The sequence below is a fragment of the Salmo trutta genome, chromosome 1 (genome assembly GCF_901001165.1).
Source record: "Salmo trutta chromosome 1, fSalTru1.1, whole genome shotgun sequence".
In the NCBI taxonomy this organism is placed as follows: domain Eukaryota; kingdom Metazoa; phylum Chordata; class Actinopteri; order Salmoniformes; family Salmonidae; genus Salmo; species Salmo trutta.
The window spans coordinates 59,653,873-59,663,596 of NC_042957.1; positions in this window are offsets into that span (position 1 = coordinate 59,653,873).

A 9,724-nucleotide genomic window follows, 5' to 3' on the forward strand; every position below is an offset into this window, starting at 1 on the left:
GAACATACAAAAAGACAAACAAATGGATAACATATGATCATAGCATTTGTAGTCTAAAAAGTATCTAACAAACAATTACAATGGCAAAATCACAATAATCACAAGAATGGCTTCAGATCAAAGTCTATGTTGAGACCGAAGGGAGCAAGTGTCTTTAAATTAAAGATAGGTGTGCGTTTCTTTTTTCTAGATTGTTTTGTTACCCAGTTAACAGCACCCTATCGACTTAAAAGCTCTAATACGATGCCGAATGACAATTCTTTTCCTGACACTGGTCACAGACCCAAACAAGATTACTTTGAATATAGCCTAAAGGAGCGTGATCAAATCATTGTTTCGGAGTCCCTTTTTGACATGCCGGGAGGTAATTCTGACCTCTCGAAAGAACTGTTACATTTATCTAAGCGCCAGACGAGAACGCATTTACATATAGTCACTCTTAGTGATTACGTACGTCAAGGCATTATTCCACGGGGACTCAGGTGGCAAAAAGAACCATCATTGGGACAACGCACAGATCATTTCTGTGAGCGCTGGTGTGCCATCCTTAACAAGTGCTCTATTGATTTAATGACATTAATTGTTGATCAGTTGAAAAAGGATTTTAGTGAAATGGATAATACGATTAAAGACAAACGCACAGCTCTACAAATAGCTGTTAATGATGATGGCATATTCAATGAACTGATGAAAACTAACCAAGCGCTCCAGGACAAGCTGTCTACAGAAATAAAGGAACTTAAAATCAAGAAATTCAACCAAGACAAAAAAGACAAGGCCGAGGATAAAGTTTATTTTTGGAGAAACCCTGACAAAGGAGGTCCTGCTCCTCTCCATGGCAGACGCAGGAGGGATGACACTTACTTTGATCCACCCCGGTCTGACCAACACTCTACAACCAGCGCCTCATCAGCTTCCAGTGGCAGTTTTTTATTCAACGAGAGACCGGGCCAACGGAAGGGCGCAGGTGGCCGCAGGCACGCGCATCGACGAGATGCCGCACCCGACGGGGTAAGAAGAAACGACTATCAGAGGCAGAGGAGACCGTTCACACGGTCCCAGAACTCACGGGACTGAGTGTCTTTAATTTATCAAGCAAGATATTGAGCCCTGCCCATGTCTCTTTGCTCAATAAAGGGTTATCTTTTGTGCCTACAACACAGTGTAACGATTTTGACGTTAAGGTAGACATGTTTAAGTTTTTTAGAAACATCCGTTTAAGGGAATACTTTAGCTCCCCCAATCCTGACACTTCTATTGAACCAGTAGGTTACTTACCTGTACATACTCCGACTCCTTTTAGAAGCAAGAGTTATTTTGTACCTCCAGCCAATCGCAATCACTCTCTATCGAGACATATTGCAGACTTGTTGAAAAAGATGTTGCTCATCTCCTTAAGAATAAACAGGACTTCAAATCTTTCCATAATTTATCTAAGGATGAAAAAAAAGCTTTGCTTGATTTACAATCTGATACGTCAGTCCTTATTCGTCCTGCTGATAAGGGTGGGTCGGTGGTACTCATGGATAGGACAACTTATGTAAATGAGTGTCATAGACAGCTACTTGACAACACCTTTTACAAGAAACTCAGAAGTGACCCTACTTCCCAATTTCAGAATACTATCTTTTCTGTCCTAGATGGTTATTTAAATTCTGGTCAGATAACCAAAAAAGAACATGACTTTCTGGCCATCCAACACCCTAAAATTGCCACTTTCTATACTTTGCCGAAATTACACAAGAACGTTACAAACCCTCCAGGGCGCCCTATTGTAGCGGGCATTGATGCAATAACGGCCCCTCTATCTACTTTTGTAGACTTTTTTATTAGACCACTCGCAGAACAGCTCCCCTCCTTTGTAAAGGACACCAGCAGTATGATCTCTATCATTGAATCTCTTGATCCTCTGCCTGAGAACACCTTGTTAGTTACTTTTGATGTTGAGTCGTTATACACAAATATTCCGCATGAGGGCGGTATTGAAGCCATGGAACATTTTCTTTTGCAACGTGACCCTAATGAGCTACCTTCCAGTGCCTGCATTGTAACGTTGGCTGAAATAGTACTCACACACAACTACTTCATGTTTCTAAATGATTTCTTTATTCAGACGAAGGGTACTGCTATGGGATCTCCCATGGCTCCTAACTATGCTAATTTGTATGTGGGTTACATGGAGAAACAATCCATTTTTAACCCTCTCAAAAATGTTTTCTTGCCTAACATCATTATTTGGAAACGGTATATTGACGATATTTTTGTTCTATGGAGGGGTGATGCAGAACTGCTCCAGTCGTTTTATGCTTTTCTTAACTCCTGTTCTGAACATTTGAGATTTACTATGCAATCTGATACACGTCAAATCAGTTTTCTTGATCTTCTGATCTTGTGTGAAGATAATGTTTTATACACTGATCTTTACAGGAAACCTACTGATCGTAACAGTTTGTTGAGGGCTGACAGTTGTCACCCACTTCCCTTGAAAAATAGTTTGCCCTACAGCCAATTCTGTCGAATCAAAAGAATTTGCATTAAACAATCAGATTTCGACAGAAATATGGCTGAGACTCAGGATAAGTTCAAGGAGAGGGGGTACAACAATGATCAGATTAATATTGCCATTGAGAAAATTCAAAACAAAACGAGACATGACCTTTTTCAAGGTCAGTCTCGCAAAAAGACGCATTCATGCGTTCTTACTACCCGCTATTCAAAGTGCTCTGAACAAATTAAAGGAATCGTTCACAAACATTGGCACATTCTGAAATACGATGATAGTCTTGGTAATGTGTTTTCTGATCTTCCCCTGGTCGTATTCTCGCGGGGCAGAAATCTCAGAGACCAATTGGTACACTCTGATTTACCAGCCCAAGATATTCCTGAACAACGCCTATTTGCGCCCATACTGGATGGAAATTACAAGTGTAATGGCTGTGCTCAATGCAATGGCACTTACAAATGTAGATCCTTCAAACACCCCCAAACAGGGAAATCTATCCCAATTAAAGGTGTTATTACGTGTTCCACTAAGTCAGTTATTTACCTTATAACTTGTCCCTGTGGTAAAAATTATGTGGGTAAAACAAAGCGTGAATTAAAAGTACGTATCTCAGAGCACCGTAGCACCATTAGGTGCAAAAACCTGACTTACCCAGTTGCGGCCCACTTTTTGGAGGCAGGCCATTCGATTTCGTCTCTGCGTTATATTGGCATCGAACATGTCACCCTCCCGAGGAGAGGGGGTGACCTTGATAATTTATTGTTAAAACGAGAGGCTGCCTGGATCTTTAATTTAAAGACACTTGCTCCCTTCGGTCTCAACATAGACTTTGATCTGAAGCCATTCTTGTGATTATTGTGATTTTGCCATTGTAATTGTTTGTTAGATACTTTTTAGACTACAAATGCTATGATCATATGTTATCCATTTGTTTGTCTTTTTGTATGTTCCTTGTATACCATTTTTTAAATATTTCAGTTAACCAATGATATTAGGCCATACTTGGCCATGATTACAAACACCTGTGTGTCTCTTGACACTATATAAATGACTCATCTCTCAGTGTTTGTGATGATACCCTGATGAAGACAGCTTAGCTGTCGAAACGTTGGTTATTAAAATTTTTGCATCTGAGCTCCTAGAGTGTGCGGCTTTCCTTTATTTTCTAGTGTTCTGCTCCGCTAGCCAGCACCTCGCCTTTATAGGTGTGCGTTTCTTTTTTCTAGATGGCATTGAGGTTATAACTTACGTTCTGGGCTATGAATGGAGGGATAGATTTGGGGAGAAAGGGGTTAATTTCTCAATCTGACTGGTGATGCAGGAATTCAATCCCTCAGAGTGTATTTCAAACACACTGACGCACACGTAGACACACACACACATTTATATGCACACACATTCCCACACACAGTCTTGTATAACTAACCTTGTGGGGAAACACAATTCAGTCCCATTCAAAGTTTTCCCTAACCCCTAACCCATACCCTTACCCTAACGTTAACCCTAACCCATACCCTTAACCTAACGTTAACCCTAACCCTAACCCTAACCCTAACCCTAACCCTAGCCCATACCCTTACCCTAACCCTAACGTTAACCCTAACCCATACCCTTACCCTAACGTTAACCCTAACCCTAACCCTAACGTTAACCCTAACGTTAACCCTAACCCATACCCTTAACCTAACCCTAACGTTAACCCTAACCCGTACCCTAACCCTAACGTTAACCCTAACCCATACCCTTACCCTAACGTTAACCCTAACCCATACCCTAACCCTAACGTTAACCCTAACCCATACCCTTACCCTAACCCTAACGTTAACCCTAGCCCATACCCTAACCCATACCCTAACCCTAACCCATACCCTAACCCTAACGTTAACCCTAACCCATACCCTAACCCTAACGTTAACCCTAACCCATACCCTAACCCTAACGTTAACCCTAACCCATACCCTTACCCTAACGTTAACCCTAACCCTAATCCTATCCCTAGCTCCTAAACCTAATTCTAACCCTAACACTAAATCTAACACTAATTCTAAACGTTAACCCCCTATAAATAGCAGTTGGCTTTGTGAGGAATAACAAAATGTCCCCAGTTGGTCCAATTTTTGTTATTTTACTTTTCTTGTAGAATTAAACACGTCCACACACACACACACACACAGACGTACTGCACACACACACACACACAGACGTACTGCACACACACACACACACAGACGTACTGCACACACACACACACACAGACGTACTACACACACACACACAGACGTACTGCACACACACACACACAGACGTACTGCACACACACACACACAGACGTACTGCACACACACGCACACACAGACGTACTACACACACACACACAGACGTACTGCACACACACACACACACAGACGTACTGCACACACACACACACACAGACGTACTGCACACACACACACACAGACGTACTACACACACACACACAGACGTACTGCACACACACACACACACAGACGTACTACACACACACACACAGACGTACTGCACACACACACACACACAGACGTACTGCACACACACACACACACAGACGTACTACACACACACACACAGACGTACTGCACACACACACACACACAGACGTACTGCACACACACGCACACACAGACGTACTGCACACACACACACACACACAGACGTACTGCACACACACGCACACACAGACGTACTGCACACACACACACACACAGACGTACTGCACACACACGCACACACAGACGTACTGCACACACACGCACACACAGACGTACTGCACACACACACACACACACAGACGTACTACACACACACACACAGACGTACTGCACACACACACACACACAGACGTACTGCACACACACACACACACACACACACACAGACGTACTGCACACACACACACACACACAGACGTACTGCACACACACACACACAGACGTACTGCACACACACACACACACAGATGTACTGCACACACACGCACACACAGACGTACTGCACACACACACACACACAGACGTACTGCACACACACACACACAGACATACTGCACACACACACACACACACACACACAGACGTACTGCACACACACACACACACAGACGAACTGCACACACACACACAGACGTACTGCACACACACACACACACCGTACTGTTAGTCATTCTATTCAGTGGCCTGCTGCCCTCTCTTTAATTAGGCTAATTGAAATGTTAGAATAACCATCTTCTTGATTGCTCATTATTTTTGGGCAATTTAAAATTAAAAATGGATGCACACAGTGGCCAAACAAGCCAGAGAGCCCTCCCCCCTTTCTCCTGAGCTGACCCTCGTGTGTGAGCATGCCCTCTTCCCCACCTTCTGGTCCTCTCGCCCACCCCCTGGTTGTCCCTCCTGAGGCTGGCTGACTCAGCCCTGCCCTTTCCTGTAGCTACCAGCAAGCCCTGTATGTTCAACCCTGGTGTTAATCCTCCCTTGGCCTATAACAGGGAGTTGTGGTTCTCCCCATCTCCCTGTGGGCCGTAGGAGGGATTGGGGGTTTCATCTCCCTGTGGGCCGTAGGAGGGATTGGGGGTTTCATCTCCCTGTGGGCCGTAGGAGGGATTGGGGGTTTCATCTCCCTGTGGGCCGTAGGAGGGATTGGGGATTTCACCTCCCTGTGGGCCGTAGGAGGGATTGGGGGTTTCATCTCCCTGTGGGCCGTAGGAGGGATTGGGGGTTTCACCTCCCTGTGGGCCGTAGGAGGGATTGGGGGTTTCATCTCCCTGTGGGCCGTAGGAGGGATTGGGGGTTTCACCTCCCTGTGGGCCGTAGGAGGGATTGGGGGTTTCACCTCACTGTGGGCCGTAGGAGGGATTGGGGGTTTCACCTCCCTGTGGGCCGTAGGAGGGATTGGGGGTTTCATCTCCCTGTGGGCCGTAGGAGGGATTGGGGGTTTCACCTCACTGTGGGCCGTAGGAGGGATTGGGGGTTTCACCTCCCTGTGGGCCGTAGGAGGGATTGGGGGTTTCATCTCCCTGTGGGCCGTAGGAGGGATTGGGGGTTTCATCTCCCTGTGGGCCGTAGGAGGGATTGGGGGTTTCATCTCCCTGTGGGCCGTAGGAGGGATTGGGGGTTTCATCTCGCTGTGGGCCGTAGGAGGGTCTGGGGGTTTCATGTGTTTCTGGGAGAGACCAGGGGAGGATGTGAGAGCCCATCTGGAGTGCTGTGTGACTGACAAGCTGGGAGAACACTTATCTGCTCCTCTACTCTGTGTCTTTCTAACAGGGACGGTGAGTCATTTCTACACACACCGGTCTGTGTTTACATACTGATACCCACAGACACACAACAGCCACACATACACACACACACACACACACGTTCTATGTACCTTACCCTGCTAGACTGAATTGTATCAAAGAAGACATATTATTAACACAGCATAGTTGACATACTCCCCTCTCCCTTTAACATACACTCAGCATTATATGAACATTATGCATACACACAATATAAAAACATGCATTTGTTTGATTTGCCTTCAAGGAAACATCTTGCATTCTCATTCATCTGCAGACAGACATGCACTGAGTCAGACTAACACCAGTTCCAGGGCTTTTAATTATGTTTTTTTCCCAGCAGCTCTCTCCATGGCAACCCAAAGTTCTGCTTGTCACAACATGAAACATGAGGGAATAAAGACATTTTCCCAATATGCTGCTACACCGGTGAGCATATTTCTCCTTGAGACAGGCCTGCTGTATGCTGCCAATCTGATCCTTTAGCCCCCTCTGTTGGCTGCCTGGTGAACTGCAGATGAGTCTCCGTGGGTGCATGTGCATCTTTCTACCTTGGTGTGTGTAGGATATTAATTAAGTGTTGTTGAATTTCATTTGAACGAGACAGAGAGAGAAACAGAGAGACAGAGAGAAGGAGGATCCACACAAACAGAAGAGATCATTAGGGATCGGATCAAATCACTCTTCTAAGCAAAATGATATAATGATATGACACTGGAGGTAAAGCCACTGGAAACTGACTCTCTCCATTGACTGTCTTCGTGGTGACTGCTGTGAGTGGCAGGAGATGTGATGTCTGACTGTTTCGTAGTAAATACAGAGGGCAGAGACTCTGTACTAAGAGTGGTTGGCCACATGTTGACCTGACTAAGATAAATGGGTGACACTATTGACCGGTTTGTCTTTGAGAGCTCACTGGCGTCAATTTCAATGGATGTCAGGGGACCATTAGCATGTAAATGAGCTGTTTCCAATCATAATTGCCGTGACAAACAAGTGAGTGTTAATTGTTATGTGTTGGCATTGCACTTACTGTATAAAATGAGCTCTCTTAATGAATATAAATTGCTGAATTCTTTCTCTGTGGAATAGGAGGGAGGTGCCCCCAAGCTGATAATAAGCTGTGCTCTGATTGGCCAAATGAAGACTCAGAGGTAAGCTTATTGGATAGCAAGGGTGTCGGACTACCAGGAACTTAGAAACTGAATCCCTACAAGGTGAAGGTAACCTTGGGGTTAGCTGACTCTACGGTTTCTTGGACTACTATGCACCCTTAAGATGAGGTGAATTCGTCATTTGGATGAAGTATCCCTTTAAGCGTCTTCGCCCCACAGAGTGGCATCATTAGGTTGTGTTTCTATCACACTGTATTTGTGCAAGTCTAAACCATCACGACACACAAGCTAATAATGCATAATAATAATGCTTGCCTTCACAATGAAACAGTGAGGGAGTGTGGAGAGGGCCAACTATCTATCTACTATATCGAGCCACCTGTCAATTCAGTAGTCTAGAGTTCAAAGGTCACAAACCAAAATGAGAGTAATTTCACAAAAATAGAAATTAAAATCCAACAGGAAATGCAGGAGAGTCAATCAACACAATCAGGAAGTCCTTGGTGATGAAAGGAAGTATCATTGGTGATGATAGAAAGTCCTTGGGAGTGATAAGAAGTCCTTGGTGATGAAAGGAAGTCCTTGGTGATGAGAGTAGTCCAGTGGTTTCATTTTCCCAGGAAGATAATTCAAAGGAACAGGTTTTTACAGCACAATTACTCAACTATTTTACTTTCCAAGTTTTAAACAAACATTTAATTCATTGTTTCCTCACACCACCACGGCCATTTTGACCCAACCTTCCTACTCACATGACCCCATACAGGTGGGTTATCATTTTGACCAATCAACAGATTTTAAACTATGTGGCATACAAATCATGGCATGGTTCTAGATATACAGTACACATTCCATGTATGTTTTACCTATAATACATGCATAACTTTTATTTCTGTTGAATTCCATATCACATTACAATGATACCATCTGTTTGTTCCACTGCTGAGCCACTTACTATGTGCAGTCCTTTGAATACAGAATCATCAACATGCAGAGCCATGGGTGGTGTGTTTGAATTCTGACCATATGGTGATGTCACTTCCTATCTGGCTGAGAGAGGTGACATCACAGGCTGATGAAGAGAAGCGATTGACCTGAACTAGGTCCAGGATGCCTCGCTCTACTGCACTCTGCTCTACTCCACTCTGCTCTACTCCACTCTGCTCTACTCCACTCTGCTCTACTCCACTCCGCTCTACTCCACTCCGCTCTACTCCACTCCGCTCTACTCCACTCCGCTCTACTCCACTCCGCTCTACTCCACTCCGCTCTACTCCACTCCGCTCTACTCCACTCCGCTCTACTCCACTCTGCTCTACTCCACTCCGCTCTACTCCACTCTGCTCTACTCCACTCTGCTCTACTCCACTCTGCTCTACTCCACTCCGCTCTACTCCACTCTGCTCTACTCTCTGACACAGTCTGTGATAGACACTTGGGAGCCAGAGATGTCTGTGTCTGACTGCCACTCAGACTGACAACTCCACTGATGTGGCACCATAAACATGCTCCAGAGCCCTGTTCAACACCCAGGCCGATGGTATTCACACACACATAAACACACACGGCTGCAAGCACTTGTATACACACATTCACCCCCGCACGCACATACACTCAAACACACACACATATATACACACACACATATACTGTACATTTAGCCGTTCTCTTCAGTGTGTGTAAATAAACACTGTAGATACTGTATGTACTGGAGAACAACACAAACACAATCATTAAATGTGTCATCACTCGTCATCTCCTGTCCCAAGAACCTGGCAACAAAAGTTATCA